Here is a 23757-nt window from a genome sequence, read left to right on the forward strand (position 1 = left end):
ATAGTAACATTAATAATTACATTGCGCTTACTATATGCAATATGCCATTTTAAGTGCTTTTTATATATTAACTCATTTAATTATCACAATAATTATAAAAGAAAGGTAGGTACTATTTTTATTTCCATTATACATAGGTGGAAACTGAGGCACAGAGAGGCCAAGCAACTTGCCCAACTTACTCCCAACTAAGCTAATTAAGTTGAAAAGCTAAGATTTGAACCCAGGTAGTTGGCTCGAGTCCATCCCCCAAACCATCTACTAGACTTTCTCCAGGTGATATTATCCCCATTTTAAAGATGAAGAAATCAAGTCTCAGACAGTGCACACAGTTATATAGCAGAGTTAGGATTCAAAACCAGAACAGTCTGGCTCCAATGGCTATGTGAAATTAAAGGAAAACAAATGATATTAAAAATAATGTTTTACCTCAGACCATATATATAGTGCTTACATTTAAGCATGGATATGCCTGGCATTTGGAGGCTTCTCAAACAAAATAATTTCCATTGTTAAGACCTAGCTTAAGAGGAACTAGAAAACTGGCTTTTACTATTTCCTGCCTTCCAGGTCAATTCTTTCCATGCTTCAAATAAATGCTTCATCCGTAGACTAAGAGAAGTCATCAACAAGGTTTCTCTTTCTCAAATCTTCCTTCAACATAAACAAGTGAGGACAGGTTTGTGTTCAAAGAACTCAAAATGTTGGAACACTCATTTCCCATAAGCCAACAATAACCTTCCAACTTTATCTGACAAAAAATCAGGCCCCCTAAGGCTCAAGTCAATCAAACCACTCACTCTCTCCTCTTCTCTTCTAGGATTATTTGCTTCTCTTAGGTTTTTTGATATTTACTGTTAAGTTTTTACTAATAAATATGTGATTATGGCTTTCCTACAGAATTATGGATGTTTGCATACCATTTATTATCTCTCTCCTTTACAGATCAGAAGCTTCATGAAAGCAGGTAACACTTTGTTCGCCAATGTATACCCAGGGCCAGTACAGTCTTTGCCATAGAGCAGGCACTTAAGTATTTGCTGATTAAATAACAAATGCATGAATAAAGGAATCATTTGATATGCAGTAATGCATCCTAACCCCTTTTAAATTACTGCTACCACTAGGAATAATTTCTGATGACAAAAACATTTGTTCTGTGACAATAATCTTTAGGTCACTGAAAGAAGATACTAGAAATAGTCAATATAAACAAAATCTATATTTCAGAATTTCTGTAATTCTTTGTTATACAGCAAAATAAGTATTTCATCTCAGTTTTATCTTCTGTTCCTTTTTATTAATATGATGACCTACACCACAGCATAGGATACTCTGGGCAAAAGGATGTGAAAGGAGATTCATATGCATGTGCCTTAAGACCCTATGTCCTAAAAATGAACCACTTTTCTTCTAGTTCACCTTATTTTGTAAGCAAAAAAAATTTTCCTATTTGCCTAAAATGCATTTTTTTTTTTTTTTTTTGTGAGGAGGACCAGCCCTGAGCTAACATCTGCCAATCCTCCTCTTTTTTGATGAGGAAGACTGCCCTGGGCTAACATCTGTGCCCATCTTCCTCTACTTTATATGGGACGCTGCCACAGCATGGTTTGACAAGCAGTGCGACGGTGCGCACCCAGGAGCCGAACCTGCGAATCCCGGGCTGCCGCAGCAGAGCGCGTGCACACTTAACCGCTTGCACCACCAGGCTGGCCCCTAAAATGGATTTCAATGACATAAGTTCTTTCATTTTTGCCAATGGCAAAAGCATTAAAGTATAAGTAGTAGTTAACATACTAACAGTTATGCAAACAAATGTAAACCAATACATATAAATAATTTAAATCAAAAAAGAAAATATTTACTAAAATAAGAAGATTCAAATGTCCAAAGTGAAGAGAAAAGTCTCTTATAAAAAGGGGGGAAAAAGACAGAAGAAGCTCAATAACAACATTGGATGAAGGAATTTTTTTAAATTTACAATTTTTTTTAGGACCAGCACTGGTTTCTTTGAATAAGAAATAAGAACACTAAATACACACACACACACACACACACACACACACACACACAGAAATGAAATGTGTTGACAAGCAAGCAACCCTATTTTGCATGATTTAACATGCATGTTCCCCTACACAAAACTTCTTTTTTCTCCCCAGGAAGATTTGCCCTGAGCTAACATCTGTTGCCAATCTTCCTTTTTTTTATGCTTGAGGAAGATTCGCCCTGACCTAACATCTGTGCCAACCTTCCTCTATTTTGTACGTGGGCCGCCACCACAGCATGGCCACCGATGAGTGGTGTAGGTCTGAGCCAGGGAAGTGAACCTGGGTTGCCGAAGAAGAGTGCACCGAACTTAACCACTAGGTCACGGGGCCAGCCCCCATAAAACATTTTTTAATGAAAAATTCCTTGTAAAGGAGTTTTGCAGGGGTGGCCCGGTGGTGCAAGCGGTTAGGTGCACGTGCTCCACTGCAGTGGCCCGGGGTTCGCTGGTTCGGATCCCAGGCGCGCACCGACACACCACTTGTCAGGCCATGCTGTGGCAGGCACCCCATATAAAGGCGAGGAATATGGGCATGGATGTTAGCCCAGGGCTGGTATTCCTCAGCAAACAGAGGAGGATTGGCAGATGTTAGCTCAGGGCTGATCTTCCTCACAAAAAAAAAAGAAAAAAAGAAAAGAAAGAGAGTTTTATTCCCATTCAAATATTTTTTTCTATTTAGAGAAGGGCAAGACTTTTCAAAATCCACATTTTCAAACAAAAAAAGACAGATAATCGGTGGCAGGACAAATGTTAATGATTTCACCTACCTACATAAAAACAAACTACTAGAAAAACGAAACGTCAAGGAACTTCACCCCGCAAAATATATGAAATGAAGTCATTACTTTATAATACCTTGATTTTTCTCTTTTCTACTCTGTAAGTTTCATTTTAGCAGAAGTATGAAACCCAAGTGTGACACAGCATGGACCAAGCATAAACAGATACATATATTAAAGCATTAAATAGAATTTAAACTAAAAAGCTAATAAAATCTAGTCAAATTTATGAAAGCCCATACATGTTAAAACAACACTATCCTCATGATTTTACCTTATATTTCCCCTAAACCAATCATGCCATAATATGACTGAGGGTTCTAGATGTATGTCTACTGTAGCGCAGTAATATTATTTTCATTTCCTCCATCATTGACCTTCTTTTTTATTAACTATGGTTTTTATCTTTAAAGTAATACATGTACCTAGAAAACATTCACATATGAAAGAGAATACACAGAAAAGTAAACCTACCCCTCACCAACTCCTAAAAAACACAACTAGTGAGTGTATTCTTCCAAAAACAACCTACATATATGAAGCATATCTGAGTGTAAGATTATTTTTATACAAATGGAAGCATTTTAGGCATACTTTTCTACATCTCTATTTTTAAAATTTTATACTCTATGAAAATTGTTTCAGTTTAGCCATGTAGATCTCTTTGATTTTGATAACTGCTCAAATTTTCACTGGAGAACTGTATGACAATTTATTTAATCAGTTCCCTAGTGATGGGCATTTGTGTTGTTTCATCCGTTTCATAATGCTGCAATGAACATGCCCAATGGAAACTCTGCGCAAATCTGAATATAATTGTACAGTAAATTTCTTGATAGGTATATGTACTTAAAATTTTATGTTACCAAATTGCCACCTAAACAAGTTGAACTAATTTATACTCTGACAGTGAATGAGATTACCTGCTTCCCTACAAATATTAAGCATTAATGATACAATATTAAAAAATCCAGGTCAGAAATCAGCATCAGTTTTGAAACATCTTTCTAGATTTATCCTTAGTTCCCCACCATTTCCACTTTTCAAGAAATCTCAAGTGAAAATTACACCTCCTCTCATCTAATGTCTGCCCCTTACCAAAAAAAATCACGTAATTTCATTCCCTGACAGATGAAGAACTTCAATTGATTATTTGCCACAACAACAAAAAAGCCACAATGCAGATTCTATCTATGTGTATATAGTTGGAGAAAAGAGAATGAGAGTCAAATGATCTACCCTTTTAAAAAACCTATTTCTGCTAAAATACAAATTCCATCCAGATCTATTGGGTTCTTTAATTTAGGAGTCAATTGTGAAGTTTCTGCCAGAATTTACTTTTCTAAAGATCCAGAATTCTTTGAGTATGTTCTCATTAAAGTAAATCACTAAAATACTACTGGATATATTTATTTGTTTACCTTCCACATTATTTCAAACTACTCATTTTTAAAGCATAAAATTCTAAAGTAATCTTTTCATCATTATAAAAAAAATCTAATGTATACTAAGAAGAAGATAGGGCCACACATAAGCAGTTTTTATTAACACAAAGAGCACAAAACAGTTTCTAACTCAGTTTACTGACATAACATCCCAGGTCCAATTTTGATGATGATATTTAAAAATATGAATGATTAAACCTTCACCAGAACCTCTAAAATAAATGTTAACAGTTGGACACGCTTCTAGATATGTGTAGGAACACCTAAAAGGCTAAGGTAACAAAGGATGAAGTAAGGATATATAAAACTGTAACTTTGTAAATAAAATAACGCAAAGGCCAACTAATAGTACATTCTAAACGTGAGGATGCCTATGAACTATTTTATAATAATTTATTTTATTGCTTAAATGAAAATTTTCAAGGCTAATACTATAAAAAACCCTAGTAAACTTTTTTTGTGAAAGATCATCATTAATATTTTCATCATTCATTTATACAAATATTCACTGAGTGGCTTACTACGTGACAGGCTTTATACTACACAAGGGATATAGAATGGCAAATAAAGTTAGTCCACCTTCAAGAGTCTATAATAAAACTTGATCCTGATTCTCAATAAAGTTTAACATCAAAATCTTCAATGATTTTTTTCCTCTTCTCTGATTTATAGTCCCTTTCAGTTTTTGTTTAATCCATTTTTCTTTAATCCAAATAAATAAAATCCAAAATGCCACTTAGAACAGTGAACAAAATATTACCATATTTAAACAAAATATTTCATCCCGATGTGTCCTATTAGAATGGAATACAAGCACAATTGTGTCCAAATATAAGTAACATACTAAGCAAAGAAACAAAGCAGCTTGTCCCTCTTCTCACATCTCCAATAATAGTTGCGCCTGGTGGACACCCATTTGTTGTCTCTGACCATGATGGGTCACACCATGAATTCATTCTTTTTCCAGTACTTCACAATAGGTTCTATGTATACAAAATTAATAAAATATTTCTTGTTTTTAGATCACATTCACCCTCCAAATTTATTTATACTGTACAACATTGTCAAATAAAAATAAAAACAAGTACATATATAATAGAAATTACTTATTTCAATGTTTTGGTTTTTTGTCCTTGCTTTAAATAGGCTAAATCTACTGATAGTACAGCACTCTCAATTTCATTAGCAACAGATTAACTGTCTTCTGCTCCAAAGCAACAAGTATCTACAAACAAAAAGAAATACACCACACATATACCCTGCTGCAAACAAACACCCCACACACGCAAAGTGGTAGGGAGAGTAGAGGGGCTGGGGATAAAAATACAAATTACAAGAAAAGATTTAAGTCCAAAGCCAATTCTTTAGAGTCAACAATTTCTACTACCCTCCTGAAGGACAACTGTCCTATTCTAGGGGACTGAAGAAATAGCTCCAGTATAACTCACTTAAGATAGTATCAAACAGGCCAGCCCCGTGGCTTAGTGGTTAAGCACGCCGCTCCGCTACCGGCAGCCCGGGTTGGGATCCCGGGCGCGCACCAATGCACCACTTCTCCAGCCATGCTGAGGCCGCGTCCCACATACAGCAACTAGAAGGACGACATACAACTATCTACTGGGTCTTTGGGGAAAAAAAGGAGGAGGATTGGCAATAGATGTTAGCTCAGAGTCGGTCTTCCTTAGCAAAAAGAGCAGGATTAGCATGGATGTTAGCTCAGGGCTGATCTTCCTCACACAAAAAAAAAAAAAAACAAAAGATAGTATCAAACGCATGGAAAATAATCGGGGTGTAAAAACTATCAAAGTAACCTCAGAATCCCAACGCTGTCACTGGCTCTCCTCCTCTGGTTCCTTGATGGCCTGGGGTCGCTAGCAACAAGCACCAGTCAGTCTAGTCTCTCATGATACCTGTTAACACTCTGCTATTTCTAGCATAATCTATTCATAACAAATTTTGAATGGTTTGCATGCAAGCAATTATTGCAAGAATCACAAGACTACTCTTTCAGACTCATAATTCCATCTTCTAAGAAATGTATTATACTGAATTGTCTCTATCTACCAAGAGCTAGTCCAAAAATCACAAAATGGGGCACCATTCCCTTTTCCACTAACCTGGTCCTGCCCATAGAAGATCTTTAGGGGTCTTCACATAAAGAGAATCTCAGAGTGTAACAGTGATATTCTGAAGCTCCCAAGGTAGATATATAGACAGGATTCTAACACAACACTCATACATATATAAAGAAATACTGATTTCATTCAATATAACTGTGAACTATCTCTTTGGTCATCATGAGGATATCTCACAACACAGCTGTGTTAGAAGCAATGTTACCATTAACTTGCAACATCCCCCACAAATTTTGGATATCCAGTTTTACTACCAAGTCTCCAACAAAAACTAATACAATATAAGAAAACAGAAGGCAATAATTACAAACTTTTGTGTGTGTAATAGATATCTCACTAGTACGCTTTATGAAATCAAATTTAATCCACATTCGTATCTTTCAACTCCTCCATCACCAATTTCTTATCAGAGTCAAGTATTTTTAGAAAGCCTATCAACTCCCAACCTCTTCAAGAACATATATGCTAATGCCTCTCAGTGAACAAAGATAATATTGTTTAAAGGATAGACAGTGAATAATTAATAGCTTACAAAATGCTTAAAAGCATAACTGAATTGCCAAACATAATGTTATACTTAATATTTGTTTTTGTATGCTTGAGGAAACCATCTCCCTCTTACACAAATTCCACAATTTCCAGTAAAATGCTTAGTTTTCAAAGTATTTCTTATAATTATTTTAAGGGTATACATTTGCATAACTTGATTTTTTAGCACTCCAGCTTATTTAGAGAACTACGTACCATTTAAGTAGAATCACTATGGATTGTGTACCTAGGTCTTAGGGTCTTCTGCAGTTTATACTTTCAATACTTAAAGGCGTATAATACCATAAGATTTTATATTTTTAAAAATCAAATCTGAAAAACATAAAATTAGAACTCTCCTTCCCAAAAGATCTGATGCGACACTCCTAAAACTAGGCTTTCAAAAAACATTATACCTATGTAGAGCATAAACAGGATGCCAACCTGTCTTTAAGTTGAAATGGCATCAAAATAAAATTAATTCTTTCATTCAACAAATCTTATCTGGCTAGGGACATAATATCGGCCCCATCTTTAGAAGGATAAAAAAGGCCTTTTCTATATCCAACTTCCTTCTTCCAGTTCTTCCAGAAGACACACCCTGCCTCCAGTAGCTGTAGCTCTCCTTGATCACATGACTTCCTCCTTATGGACCAACAAGGCTTCTAATCCCAGTCTTCAGTAAATCAGAGAGAATGTCATCTTATTTAGAGGCACTGGTGAGAAAAACAACTCAGAATTTTTCAGTATATCCAATTTTTTTTTTGGTTCACTTAGGTATTTATGAATGGAAAAAATTTATAATGGAGTATATCCAAATTTTCAACAATCAACATTTTTTTAAAAAAGAGTCATGGAAAGGATTCAAGAATTGACATAAAAATTGTAAAGTGTAAACCAGTCAAGAAATAATTATGCATCCTACATAATAACAGTCATATTTGTATTCTATGCAACTTTCCAATTTCCTGGAATTAATCCCTATGTGTCCTCTCTTTCTATCTCAGATAGTTTCTAAAAACCATGTGGCCCTGGAATGTCACTATAAATAAAAGTATTATTATCTAACTAGGCAGATGCAACACATCTGCAATCTTTTTAATATTATAAATGTGATGCATGCCAGGGGGATTTTTAAAAAAATTCAAAGGCTACAAAGGCACAAGATGAACAGTAAGTCTTTTTTGTTACCTGCCTGCATCAAAATGGCAATACATTGTTACACTGTTAACAGACTTCTGTAGTTACCAGCTTAACTTGAATACCATTTTACTTCTGTTTCTTGATTCACCAATTTTAAATACTATCTATTGACTGGCCAGTGAAGAAATGAGCACTTACCCTCCCTTTGCTGCCTTCTATCTCCTAATTTTATAGGTCATATCATTTATTATAAATGTTTATAACACATTCTACTCCATAACTATAATTAAGCCTATTTTACATATTTTCTAGGTTGATTTTAAAAACTTAAAATCAATTAAGTGCATTTATAATATGACTAGGTAAATACTAATCACTGAAGCAATGTAATTTTATGTCATATAGACATTACTGGTTGAAAGAGAATTGTCCATGCCTTCTAGACTGAAAACACTCTTGAATTTTCTTCTAGCTTTCTTCAGTTCTTTTTGAAGGCCCAAGATTGCCACTGTAGCTACCACGGTTTCCCCCTCCCAACACTAGCTTACCACTGTATCCTCTATCTTGGATTATATTTTGCATTGTACTATAGTATCTCAAATATTTTCATATTAAGGTACATAGTTTTTCCAAGAGTAAAAAATTTACTTGTTCTCATATATAAACAGTGTGGCTGAGTATAGAAAATTTAGGTCCAAATCTATTCTGCCCCAAATTGTGAAGACATTACTCCACTGTCTTCAAGCACTCAACAAGGATGCTAAGAACTTAGTCATTTGATTTTCCATTTTTTATGCCCTCTCTCTGGCAGTAACTGGGGATTTTCTTTTTATCTTTAGAGTTCTGAAATTTTACCAGATGTGTCTAGATGTCGATCTTTGTCCATTCATCCTGCTTGGTACTAGATGGGCTCTTTCAATCTGAAATTCATTATCTTTCTCCAGCTCATGAAATTTTCTTCAATTATTTCTTTCAATATTTTTCTCCTTCCCACTGTTCCTGTTCTCTGCTTCTAGAACTCATATTTACAGACATGAAAATTTGGTGATGTATTTTCCACATACCTCTTTAATTTTCTCTCAATTTTTCCAGATCTTTTTTTTTTTTTGCTTCATATAAAGAGAGTTCCTCCTCTTTAGCTCCAAATCAACAACTCAGTCTTGATTCACACTACTCTGTTATTTAGCCCATCCACTAAAATCTTTCTTTATAATTTTCAAAATCTTTTTTGGTTCCCTGCCTCCTTTTCAGTGAAACTACGATTAATCATCACAACATGTTCTTAAACCTTAAATGAAATACCAATTACATTTTTTTCTTTGAAGTTTTCTTCTGAATCATATCTGAGGTTAGCTGTTCTTTTATTCGTCTTAATCCTCTTCCATCTTGATTCTCCTCAATCGTCTGATTATCCCTGTCTGTTTATACTGGCGAATAAAAGATTACTTTAGAAAGTACAGGAAGCCAATATGGGCTCTGAGGTTGCTCCGGTTTGTTTTCCCAAGTGGTTTCTCTCTTAAATGGGAGAGTTGTACTATTTAAGCAGGCAGGGCATATGTATAAGCGGGCATCCCAGAAAGGTACCTAGATAGGAAGTCAAGGTCACTGGGAACCATCAAAACTGCTTTTCTCCGGAGTAGCATGCTTTAGTGCCTCTTGCTTCTCTCTCAGGTTTCAACATCTCAGTAGATGTCCTACTGAACTGTTGGTCTACTTTCTTAAGAGAACAGTTCTTAGACTTCAGGCCTGAGGGCAGGCACCATCGCCACCAGAGCTGTTTAGCCTGGAGAAACCACAAAAAGGAGGCCCAACTAACCCAGCACTTTGGAAAATAATTCTTTAAAAAATTCTTGATTATTACCCAATTGCCCACTACTGTTCTTTGTATTTGTTAACTCCAAGCTTGGAGCCTTTCCAAGGTTCCCCTAGGAAAACCTGAGCTTACCTCTGGTATCTTGGGTTCCAGTTTCCTCTGAGATTTTGCTGTCAATCCGATCCCGTGAACTTTCTATCTTCTTCAAAATTTCTGGTCCTCTGATGGTACCTGTAGTGGACTGTGAACTGTAATTTTACTGCTCAACATGCTTTCTCCCCACCCCCTTTTTCTAGTAACATAACCCCTCTTGTCTGTGGGGAAAATATTCCATGTGATCTGGGTGGGGGTGATTCTTCCCAGCCACCACAGAGTGGCCACATGACCCAGGTCTGGCTAGAATACCCCATCCCACTCTCCTTTGGCAGTCATCTTTGCCTGGCTTAAAATAAAGCTAATACTGAAGAAAAGAGAGACTAAAATTGTTTAGAGAGAAACAGTACTTGATGACATTATTCAAATCTGGATTTATCCATGCCTGAGTTGGATCTTCTCCCCTCCTTCCCCACACACATGCAAGCACACATTAAAGTTACAGAACTAATGAGGTCCTCTGGCTCCTCATTAAGGTAGTTTGACTAATATAATAACATCTGTTCCTGCTTTTCAGAACTGTGGTTTAAAGCAGTCTTTAAACAATATCAGTGGGATGTTGGTAAGAAAGGAAGTTAAAGGAATGTGCTCAATCCACCATATTTAAAAGAAAAGTTAGGACAATAACTGTAAAATAAGCCTGAACAAATGAAATTAAAGCTTTATAGTTTGCTGTTAACCACATAATGAGAAAATAGCTGTGAAGTTTATTAAGTACATCTTATTGTTCCACAAAACATCCTTCATACCTCTAGAGGAAAAAAAGCAGATATAAAAACTAATTATTTCTTAACTAGCTTTTTCTCTGAGTCAAGATTCCAATGGTTTCAAAAAGAAAAAGAACGAATGAGGGAAGGTTGGTAGTGATTTAAAATTTTCTAATCTATTATTATCCAAAGAAAACTCTCTGGATGGTTATATAGTGGCAACCCCTGGAAGAAAAATTCTGTAGCTATCCATGTGATTACTGGGACAGAGGTAGGGAAAAACTTGTTTACTTTTTAATTTTAGAGATGATAAAAAGCACAAGTCACTAAACTCCTCAATGGATAGAAGACGAAACCCAGTACTCTTCACCTAAGATTTATAATCCATGGTTCATGGACCTCTGTCTCAAGAACTCTATAACTCTCCTGAAACAGTTTGCAAAACGTTAAATGTATGTATTTAAGTACATTTTGGGGGAGAACAGGTCCACAGTTTCCATCAGAATCTAACTAAAATCTATAACCTCAAAAAGGTGAAGAAAACTGTTACTGACTGAAAAAGAACAATGACAACTTCATTCAAGAATTAGACGAAACAATTAAATCCAGAAAAATATCTAGGTAACAAATACCTCCAACATATAAGACAGTGCACTAGATATATAGATATCTCCATTCTTTAGAAAAACTGTTAGAAAATAATCATTAGCCCAAACATGAATGAAGAAAATGAGGTTAAGTAGTAACTTTCCCAAAGTCACATAGTATTAAAGCAGGATTCAAAAGCAAGTATCCCAACGCGATTTCAAACTCTTTCCATATAATGCTTTTTCCAGAGGAAATATAAAGGCAATGGGTTATTTCATAATGGAATGTAATTCAGGCATAGAAAGTGCCAAGTACTCACATGCCTGAGGTTTAATGAAACTGGAATCTGACTCTTCTCCCTAACTGCCCTTTGATTAAGATTCTCAGGGAAACTTCTGCTTCTGGTAGTGGTCAGGAGGACCTTAGTATTTGATTAAGATGAATGAATCGTAACGTTCAAGGCTGCCTAAGCCAATGAATGGGTCCTCTTGCCAAGCAAAGCTGTTCTTCTGGGCTCTGAGGGGTACAAAACGAAGTTGCTCACGGATGGAAGACAAAAAATTGCAATATCAAGCCCGTGTTTTTTATGTTTTAGCATAAAAAACAAGAGAATCTGGTGATATGAAAAGAAAGTAAGAAAAGAAAGAAAGAAAACGTACAAGTGAAAGAACAATCCACAAAGCAAGTTAGGGATATGTTTTAAAGGTTCTGAGATTTAGAAAACAGCATGGTCAAATCTTTGTTTTGATACTTTGCCATTTTATCTAGAATCACAGAATCATCTGCTAAGCCTACAGCAGAGAAGTCATAGAAATACGGTTTGCTTCACCATTCCCAAAAGGAGATAAAAGAGTAAGAAAAGAATGTCACATTTCCCATTACTCTTATCTTTCCCTCTTTATTAACAGTATGATAAAGTACTATAAATTTTTAAATTCTGGGGAATTTAAGAACATGTTCTATTTAAATACCAACACGTCTAATGAATCCAGAACATACCCCTAAAAGGGCATCTAAGCCATACAATTATCATTTATGGAACCTACATTACAGAGTCTCTCTATGCTAACAGTGGCTCGACCTAAAATAAATTAACCCACATGCACACTTACAGTTGAAGAGTTTTATTGGCAATCTATGAATTCAATAAAATAATCAAATTAAATGGAATTAGGAAGGAAAATGAAACAAAGATTTTTCTAAATTACAGATTTTAAATTGTACTTTTAAAAAAATAGCCAGTCTTACTCGTCAGTAACCCCATTTTCACAAAACTCTCCTTTCTTTCTCATACTTCAGTTAAAACCCTTATAGTTCACAAATGTTTCTACACACATTATCTCACCTGATCTCCACCAAAACAAGGTTATTACTATGTCCCTTTTATGTGAGGCTCTGGGAGATTCAGCTTACATAACATACTTACTTGACAGCATGAATTAAGATGTGGTAGGGTCTAAAACAGCATTCTTCTCACTTCACATTTTAAGAACCTACTATAAAAGAGGTCATCTACAAGGTATGTATTTTGATTTGATGTTCCAGAAATGGTGAAGAATAGTATACTATTCACTCACAATCTATGAAATCCATCTCAAGATCAATCACATGAATTTTTCCCAAGAAAGGTTAGAAAAACAAGATAGAACGCAGCAATATTAACTAGCTACACTCCGACAGTCTTTTTTTTGGGGACGGGGTGTCTTATAATCTGATGTTCTAAGCGACTCTTAAATTTTCTAGTACTATTACTACTTACGTATAATGACGTAGGGGTAGGTCATAAATTAGAATAAGATGTCATACACAGTGATCTGTAAAGAGGACCCAGAAGTAAGATGAAATGAGCTAGTGAGCTCTATCATTTATACAAAATATATTTCTTGAGCAATTACTAGGGAAGCCATAAAAGAGTAAGGAGGCAGTGAACCATAGGAGTTAAGAAAGCAGACTTTGATGTGAGACTGACCATATTTATATTTCATTTCCATCATTGACTGCAACCTTGAGCAATTTATTCTTTGCCTTGATATCTTTCAACTGTAAAATGTGGATAATATTATCTTCCCCTTAGAGTTGTTTTGAGTATTAAATGAGATACTGAGATACTACACATAAACCAATTAGAATTGCGCCTGGCAGACTGTAAGCACTCATTAAAATACTAGTTATAGCGGTTATAATTACCCAATGTGCTAAGTGTTATGAACACCTTCAGTGAAGAGGTGATATTTTATCTGGTTCTTTACGGCTAAAGCAGTTAACAGAGAGTGACATCCAGAGAGAAGAGATATTAATAGGGCTTAAAAGTTGACATTTGACCTAGCACATGCTAAAACATACTAAACCACTACAAAACCAATGCAGTTTAAAAACTATGGCATTGACACACATAATAAAATGGGAATTACAGAAACAGACCCATGTACCTTTGGTCTAGCCCTTTTACCACTGGAATATAGCCCACTAAAAAACAGAAACACATGCACAAAGATATACATCAAAAACAGTCCACTGCAGTATTGTTTGCAACGGCGGAACACTGGGAACAACTAAAACACTGGCTACAAACACTGGATAAAACCAGGGAAGTCATGATATCTAACAAGGGAATACTCCACAGCTGTTAAAAGGAATAAGATAAACCATATGTGTATTTATATGCAAGAGTCTATGATGGACTATTAATTAAAAAAGAAAGTTTCCAAATATTTTTATAATGACCTCATTTATGCAAAACAAAAATTTGTATACATAAATGTGGACACGTGTGAAAACACACAGAAAAAGGAAGGAAATTATATACATTTAAAATGTACACTTTGGGATATAAAAGAAGGAAAATTTTCAACTCATTTCTTATCTTCCTCTACTATTTAAATTTTTACAGTTTACATTTACTAACAGAAAAAAGACAATGCAATCTCCCTTTAAAATTCTTCCAACATAAAAAAATCAAATAAATAAAAATAAAACACAGGTCACAGTTTAATATCATTGCTGAACCCATTAGCATAGGTTTGATTTAAAAGATGTGTCATCCCTCCAATAGAATTAAAACTTATCTACCTTAGGTCTTATAGCAGCTCTTCTATTTTGGCGTTTCCTGAAAATCAACTGTGTTTCCTAGTTCATTTGAAATATATTTTAAAAACACCAAAACAAAACTAAAGAAAACTGGAATGATAATGCAAGAGAATTAGAGCACATTCATAGAGTTTGTAGGTCCTGCCCTAATAGTCTATGGAGATGATAAAGTTCAAAGACAGTCTAGTTAAGACTAATGACATCACACAAATCACAAAGAACATTATAAAGCTGCTGCTGCTCCTCTTGTCTTCTTCACAAAAGCACCTTTACTTCTCTAGTAGAAATTTGTAAGGGGAGGAGGGAAGAAAGGAAACAAGAATTCAAGCCTGCTTAGATGCTTAGAGATAGGAGGAAAAAAAATTGTTTCAAAAGACCACTTACTACATTAAATGAAAAATATGGAAAAATTCTTTGTCAACCATAAAACCCTGCAGATGTTAGCTACTTACCAAACAGCACAGGACACTGCTTACTACAAACAACTAATTTTAGTATGAGGGCTGTCAGGTTATACAAATTCATTACACGTACTGAGCAGATATAATCCAATCTACTGTCCTATTATCTAAATATATGAAATAAAGGTAGCATTTCAAATAGTGGGAAAGGATGGATTATGAAATAGCTAAATCAACTTATTACCTATTTGGAAATATAAGATTAAGTTCCTATCTCCTTCCATAAACCAATAGAAATTTGAAATACATGAATTAAGTATAAAAAATAAGAGGCAAAATAGCCAAGAGGTAGAAACAACCCAAATGACCATTGATGGATGAATGCATAAACCAAATATGATATATACATAAAGTGGATTATTTAGTCTTAAAAAGGAAGAAAATTCTGTCACATGCTACAACATAGATGAATCTTAAGGACATAATGCTAAGTGAAATAAGCCAGTCACAAAAAGGGAAATACTGTACGGAAATAGTATGTGGTATCTAAAGTAGTCAAATTCATAGAAACAGAAAGTAGAATGATGGTTGCCAGGAGTTGGGGGAAGGGGAAAAGGCAATTTTTGTTGTTTAATGGGTATAGAGTTTCAGTTTTTCAAGGTGAGAAAGTTCTGGAGATCTGTGGCAAAACAATGCGAACATACTTATCACTACTGAATTGTACACTTAAAAGCTTAAAATGGTAAATTTTTTGTTCTGTTGTTTACCACAATTAAATTTTTTTATAACATATAAGAGGTACACACTAAATTACTTAAGCCACTTACAAAAATTACTAAACTATAAAGAGATCAAATAAAGCACTTGATGAAACTCTTTTCTAACATCTCAGTGGCAAATATGGTTAAAAATACAACATATAAGATTAAAAGGAAAAAGGATGCATATAAATTGAATCTGTAAAGCACAAATCTTTACAAGATTGATGTAAGGAAGGAAATTATTTAGTTTCTCCCAACAAATTTGAAAATCTAATATGAAATGGATAATCTTCACAGAAAATATAAATTAAAATGTTAATAATGATTAAATCCAACAGTGTATTAAAAGAATACTACATCATATTCTGTATTCCAAACACAGTTTAATAGTAGGAAACGTACTACTGCAATTCATTATATGAATGGATGAGGGGAAGGAGGAGAAAATGATCATTTCAATAGATGCCAAAAATGCATTTGATAAAATTTGGTATATATTTTTGATAAAACTTACTTAGCTAAGAGAAAGAGATACACTAAATTGATAAAGGATATTGACATTATACTTAATAGTGACACAACAGCATTCCAATTAAAACAAGGGAAAGACAAAGATAGCTTCTATTACTACTTTTATTCAACATTTTTTTAAGATTTTATTTATTCATTTTTCCCCCCAAAGCTCCAGTAGATAGTTGTATGTCATAGGTTCACATCCTTCTAGTTGCTGCACGTGGGACTCGGCCTCGCGTTGGACGGAGAAGTGGCGCCTTGGGGCTTGCCCGGGATCCGAACCCGGGCCGCCAGCATCAGAGCGCGCGCACTTAACCGCTAAGCCACGGAGCCGGCCCTATTCAACATTTTGAGAGTGTTCAAAACTGATGCAATAAGAGAAGAAAAACAAGAGGTATAAATAATAAAAGAGAAGAGACAAAAGACACATTTATTGGAGTCAATAAAACAGCTTAGTCAAAAAACTAAAGAGGGGGACGGCCCCGTGGCTTAGCGGTTAAGTGCGTGCACTCCCCTACTGGCGGCCTGGGTTCGGATCCCGGGCGCGCGCCCATGCACTGCTTCTCCGGCCATGCTGAGGCTGAGTCCCACATACAGCAACTAGAGGGATGTGCAACTATGACAACTATCTACTGGGGCTTTGGGGGAAAAAAAGAAAAGGAGGAGGACTGGCAATAGATGTTAGCTCAGAGCTGATCTTCCTCAGCAACAAGAGGAGGATTAGCACGGATGTTAGCTCAGGGTTGATCCTCCTCACACAAAAAAGAGAGAGAGAGAAAAAACTAAAGAGAATAAACTGACAATATGAGAATTCAGCTTAGTGGCCATATGCACAAGATCAAAATATCAAAATCAATAGGTTCCTATACTCCAACAATAACTAATTAGAAAGCGTAATGGAAGAAAAAACACCATTCACAATAACAATAAGAATTATAAAATAATTAGGAATAAACTCCACAAGAAATACAAAAACCTATATGAAAACTATAAAATTTTATTAAAGACAGATGAAAGGCCTGAAAACATAGAGGCATGCTGTGTTTCTGAAGGGGAATTCTCAGTAATATACATCTATTTCTCCCCAAACTAATCCAAATTTCAATGTAATTCCAATCAAAATTTGATTGGGCATATTTTATGGCAGTTTACAAAAGCCATCGGACAAGTTAAACACACAATATCCAAAATTCATAATGAAGAAGACAAGTAAGGAAGAACTTGTCTTCTAAAATATCAAAGCATGCTAACATGTTACGTTGAACCATAAGAAATCACAGACATTGGATGACTTTTGATGTACAAAGAGAACAAGTTCAAAAGGTTCAACCAAATAACTAGAATTGATGTGGAAGAGGAATAAACAAATACTGTTAGGAATCTGGAAATGTTAAACATTCAAATTCCCCCACTCCCACCCCCCACAAATCCCTTTCTGAGTGGTAACAAACAGATAAGAATCCACTAAATTATTTAATACCAATAAAGTTTGGTCAAAGACCAACAGGGCCTCCTATTTCTCACCCTAGCTAAACTTACCCAGTTACAGGCAGAAAACTAAAAGAGAGGGTGGAGAAGAGGAGAGGTGTAGGGGTTAAATATTTCTTCCAACGATCCTGGACAGGGAACGATATCTAAGTCGAAACCTAAAAGATGAGAACAAACAAAGAACCAGGGGAAGAACATCCAAGAAAGAAAATAAAAAGACTCCAAGTGAGACAGTCTGCATGTTCTAAGAACAGAAAGGTCAGTGTGACTAGAAAATAGTGAATGAACTGAAAGGGATATAAAATGAGGTTATAACATTAAGAACAAACAGCCATATAAGCAATGAGAAGTCAAATAATGATTCACATTTCGGAAAGATTAGGCTTGCTACTGCTTGAAGAATGAATGAAGTATGGGGAGATAAGAGAAGAGAGCTAGGAGATCAAATCAGGAGACTACTATGAAGTTCAAGTAAGATAACAGCATGGGCTAGGGTGATGGTAGCAAAGATGGAGAGAGGTGGGAAGTTTCAAGGTATACTTTGGATGTCTTATGTCCAATATCCTTTCCCTTCCCACTCTCCCACCTCATACTTTTAGCAATAGAAACACTCTTTCTTTGGGAAACCATTCCATGAGGCTCAGGTGGGAATGACCTCTCTTAGTCTACTTCCTAGACTGTACAAATGTTGGGTGGCCAGAAGGTTCAGCCTAGTAATCAAGAAGAAAGGTTTAAATTGGAGATATAAAGTTGAGAGTCACTAGCACATGCATATATGACTACCTAAATCACCTAAGAAGTGAGACCAGATACAAGATCCAAAAGGGCCCAGGACTGAGCAATGAGGTACTAAATAATCAAAGGATGTACAGTAAAGGAGGTAAGAGGAAGCAAGAAGACCAAGAAAAAGCAGCTAGTAATGCAGAAATAGGAGAGGGTAGTATTACATAAGCAAAGAGAGGAGCACTCTTTAAGAGGCAAGGATTTGTCAACAAGGTCAAATGCTACTGAAAAGAGTAAATAAGAAATGGACACGACAATTAAGTACTATTTCCAAAAAGATATCCACGTATCTTTGGAAAACAATGCATAGAACCATCAAAAGAAAATTTCTAAGAAACTTTTTTTAAGTACTGGGGTGAAGGTCTCCAGAAGTCATAAAAGAATAATTCATTTTACTGCACAAAAATAAAAGTTTTTCTACATTGTGAAAATATTGTCAACAGAGTAAGTGTAACAAATAACACAGTGAAAGATGTATACCCATAAATATAAATAGCACTGACAAAGCACTAAGAAAAAAACAACTCTAATAGAATAATAAGTAAAGAATAAAACGGGAAATTTTCAAAAGAAATCCATATGAAAAATAAACAGGAAAATTTACTCCATGTCAACAGTAACCAAGAAAATGAAAACGAAAACAAAACTATTTTTTGTTTAACAGATTTTTAAAACTAAGAAGATTGATCATATCCAGTAGCATTCTTATACATTTTTGATGAAGTAAAACTTGGGAATATCTACCAAATTTAACATGTGCTTAACCTCTGGTCCAGCAATTCCATTTCCAGGATGTCATCCCAAAGAAATAATTTTGTACTCAAAAATAACTGTAAAAGGATGTTCACTTCAGCATTATATGTGTAATGGCAATGTACTGAAAACAATCTAAATGTCTACCCCCATAAAAATCACAAATTACATACATTCATACTATGGAACAGGCACAAGTAAATGAGAACAATGAGGCAAATCCTAATGTACTCTCTCAGGCACCACGCACCCCCCCACACACACACTTTCTCTCTCTCTTTCTCACTCACTCACTCTCATTCATTCTCACCAAGAAACTAGAACATTTGATCTACACCAAGCTGTTAGCAGCATCTACTCTGAGAAAAAGTGGAATAAAAATGTTTATGTATTAGAAGACTCCTGTTTTTACAAGTAGGAATGCATTCATCAGTTTTTATAGTTAAATATATAATTATCTGAAGACGTATATCTTCAATTGATATATTTTAAGAATGTTCATCAATGAAACTTTTAGCAGACAAAATTTCTAAGTGACAGCTCTGCTCTCGGTGATAGACAATTTAATATGCACCAAGTAAAAAGAATGAAAAGACCATTTCAAATAGTAATGATTAATTCTGGAGAGTAAGATTATAGTGATTCTTGTATTCTTCTTTAGATCTTTTGATTTTGTCCAATTTTCTACAAATACATATCTGTTTCCACAAATACACATAACGTTTAGTTATAGAAATACTATATTTAAAATCTAATTTAAAAGATGTTTTAACACTGCACCCTACAATGTCCTGTAAGTCAATTTCTCATATTTTAACATATCTCTACCTGTAGCAACCAAGAGTATACATATATGGCTACCTCTTTCTTACTACAAAATATTCAGGGTAAAATTAGAATAGATGATTCTTTGGTGTAATTTAGTTGTCAAGGACACTCCAGAAAAATATCACAGACAGATCTCATCTTAAAAAAAAAACAAAAACATACTATCAAAAATCAGTGAGTATTCCAAGAGACACTCATAAAAGATGTAAAGTCTACCGTACTCATATTCAAAAACAGAAATAAAATGATCCCTATGAGACCAAAGGCACACAGTTACAATGAAAACATAGACTCCCAAATAAAGTAATTTTACAGAATTAAAATCTTCATAGCCTTAAATTATTAATTTTATCTCAACAAGATTTAAATTTTATGAAGCTAGGATAACGTTTCTGTTTCTTCCAATCTCTCTTAATCTTTAAGTGATTCTGCTAGGTCTCAATAAGCTTCTTAAATAAATTTAGTTAGAAAAGCATACTAATAGTGATACTTCTAAAAATCGTAACAGAATTCCATCACTGTGCTAAGTTTTCATGCACGTAAGTCTAAAAGTTTTACTAACTACAACATATATAAAATCATTTAACTCAACACATACAGCTATGATTTTAAATATAGCTAACTTTTTCATATTCACTGAGAGAAATAGTTGAGATTTTTATATACCAAAAATAGCCACACATAAGAAATACTCAATAAATGTTTGTCAAATAAAAGAATTAACTCCTACACTGCATCTCACACTAGTAAGAGCTACAATAGAGGCTTTGCGACACGACTATTTTTGTTATTAACTTCAGATAAAAAAAGAGGGAAATATGGCATAGAGAAGGAAAGAGACAATAACGGGGTCAAAGACTGAACTCAACATAGACCTGGTGTAACACAAACAGGAAGACTTCCTTTTCTTCTCAGGTTTCAGATTTAAGGTGATGGGAAAGAGGGAAAGGAAAATAAAACTCATGTTAATGTTTATTCCAAATTCAAAACTGACAAAACCAATTTTTCCACAGATCCCTCTGAAATATTTTTCAATCAAAAGTTCTTTAACTAAAAGATAATCCATGAGGAAAAACCCAGACCAAGAATTAACGTTACAATAGGTTTTTATTTCTTCACTTTTTTTTTTCTTTTCTTTCCTTTCTTTTTTGGAGGGGAAGGGGGATAAAAAAATGAAAGATTAAATGAGACCAAATGATAGCTCAGGAGCGGGATATACCTTACTAAAGATGCATAGCTGTAGACTAGTTTCTTGTATTTGTCACGTCTGGTCCATACTTTCAAATAATCTCAGGAAATGAGGAGTTTACTTATTTTCAAAATTGAAATAACACTATTTAATACACCTCATTTTTCTCCATGTTACGACTCAGTTTGAGTAACTGGTTAATTTGAACATTAAGTAACAAGAAATAAGAATATAATTAAGTATAATCTGCAGTTCTCCTTCATCATGGATTCCATCTCTAACCCTCCAATCATTTTTAAACTATCCCTCTCTAGAACTTCCCTAGTTTTAGTCATCATTTTCATGGTACAGCAGGCAGACATATATATGATCTATTTGTGCAGATGTATTTTAGCATTATTTAAAATAAGAATTATGATTTTGGTTATCTCCAATATCTTATTTAATCTTGTTCAACACTATGCTGAACTTTTACTGAAAAAGCACGCTTTGTTTAAGACCATTTACCCAAAAAAGCACATTTTCTACCCATGACTCCTAAAAACCTATTTTAATATTTTCAGTCTATTCTCAACAATCTTGTTGTCCATTCCCATCAGCACAATTCACTATGATCTATCTGCACGCTTTGAGAGAGATTTTATCATATATCAAAATTGTTTATAAAGACTAAATAATATTGACTCCAAAAGGAATTCCTAAAGTATTGTGATCTTTACATTTTTTTTCTATCTCACTGTCTTTTATTTCTAGTCTCACACAAAAGTAAACTTAAAAAGTCAATTCTTTTTAAAGATCAGGTAATGTTTATGAGTTTTGTAGGATGACATAAGGTAACCTAAGTTAACGCTTTCAATAATTAGGTCTATATTAATTTTGAGTTTCATAGCATTCTTGGGGAAAATAAAATCCAACATGTCCCTTTTTAATAATTAAAACCCCATATTATAAATCATGATAAAATAATACCTATATTGCTCCACAATTCCACTTCCCCTCATGACTGGATAAGAATAGTTTCTAAAGACAAAAAAAAAAAAAAGTTAAGAGATCAAGCACCATTAAGTAAGCAAGGGTATTTTGATCGGGGTAGCAAGTGGATATGCATAACTCCACCAGATAGGTAAGGTTCCAGGGACTATAAGGGTATTCATATTTACCCATCACCTTCAATTCTCTAATAATTTAATTTGTTTTCTGCAAAAGGTGAAAGCTGAAAGAAGTTAGTCAGATTTGGCATAGGTTACCATGGATGTTGGTGCCCCCTATTGGTCCTAACAAAAACATAAGGGGCATCAGCAGGCACTACTTCACATACCATTATGAAGTGAAAATTCGTTTTCATCTATGGTCAAGTATGGAAAAATTATAAGGAAGCTCATTACATCCACATTTCCTAACCCACTAAATTATCTTTATAAAAATGCAGAATAAACTACTGTCATAAATGCAAATACACTGCCTGAAAATCTACCTCCTAGTCAACTGGATGGTATAATAGAATGCCAGCAGCAGCAGCGTAGTGAATTGCCTTGTGAATTTCTAGGAGTCAAAATGTCCTGCTTTAATGATTATTCAACACTCAAAATGTTCACAATACTAACTCCAATTAGGTTGGTGAGGTTAATGATGGCTAGACTAGATTGAGTAATTAGAGTGCAATTAAAACATCTGACAGGGGTCCACCATAAATAGCTGCAACCAAGTTCTGTTACCTTAAGACTTGAGGTCCCTAATATTTTCAGAGTTAACTGGTTAAAGAAGAAATATTTATGAACTATTTTTTATTTCAGAGATCTGACTTCATGAAACCTAGCAAAGGTAAGACACTGACTTATAGACACACATGATACAGGGCAGGAGATACAAAGATGTATAAGACAATGTTTCTGTCTTCAGATCTGACAGTCCATAGCAGACTAGATGAAAACTGCTTCATCAATTAAAAGGCAAAATATGAGGATTTAAGAGAAGAGAGAGTAGGCACAGGGCTAGTTTACCAGAGGCAACAGATAAATCTTGGACCCTCTACTTCACAACAAACACCACAGTTGTTACCAAATTACCTTGGTCAGAAGCAGTTTTTAAACAATCCACATAAATGCCTTCCCGATTCCCCACTGCCACTGCAGTGACAATGTTTCAAAATAACAAGGTGGGAGGAAGGAGGTAGTCACAGACCTCTCTGAGTATCTTAAGGAAAGTCTACACACATACTGTGGGGGTAGGAGAGAAAGAAAAAAAAACCTATAAACACCTTCAACAAAATCTTGTGTTTAATTTCAGGGTTTTCACAGCCTATCCAGACCCCAAGTTAACAACTCCTATTTAAAAGGAAAATATTTTTTTAGCTTAATAAAGGAAGATAACCTTGAAAAGTAAAAATCTTGAGAGGCAGGGAGAAGCAATAGATTGCCTCTAGAGAGAGTAGTTTTCACTATAAAGTTTCATTTTGTTAACAATTGTTAATTCTGGATGGTGGGAATATGCATATATTCATCTGTACTTTTCTGTATTTTTTTTTCCAGTGACTTTTTCAGAACAAGAAAAGGAAAGAAAAGCTTGCAATAGCCAACTTGTCTTCAATGGTTGCCCTACTGCCAAAAAGTATCT

At 34.7% G+C, this 23757-nt stretch overlaps 1 protein-coding gene across 6 annotated transcripts in view; it reads right to left on the reverse strand.

Annotated features, from left to right (window-relative positions):
• Nucleotides 1-23757, reverse strand: part of ANKRD17 (ankyrin repeat domain 17) — a 163055-nt gene that overhangs the window by 133492 nt on the left and 5806 nt on the right. Inside the window, exon 1 of one of the 6 annotated variants that reach the window (XM_087434425.1) lies at nucleotides 10026-13968. The exons of the other annotated variants lie outside the window; for them this stretch is intronic. The gene's annotated coding sequence lies outside the window, so the exon portion shown is untranslated. Of the gene's footprint in view, nucleotides 1-10025; nucleotides 13969-23757 lie in introns of those variants that run through there. 6 annotated transcript variants of the gene reach the window in all.

Source organism: Ceratotherium simum, chromosome 8 (genome assembly GCF_057802395.1).
Source record: "Ceratotherium simum simum isolate JZ-2026a chromosome 8, ASM5780239v1, whole genome shotgun sequence".
In the NCBI taxonomy this organism is placed as follows: Eukaryota; Metazoa; Chordata; class Mammalia; order Perissodactyla; family Rhinocerotidae; genus Ceratotherium; species Ceratotherium simum.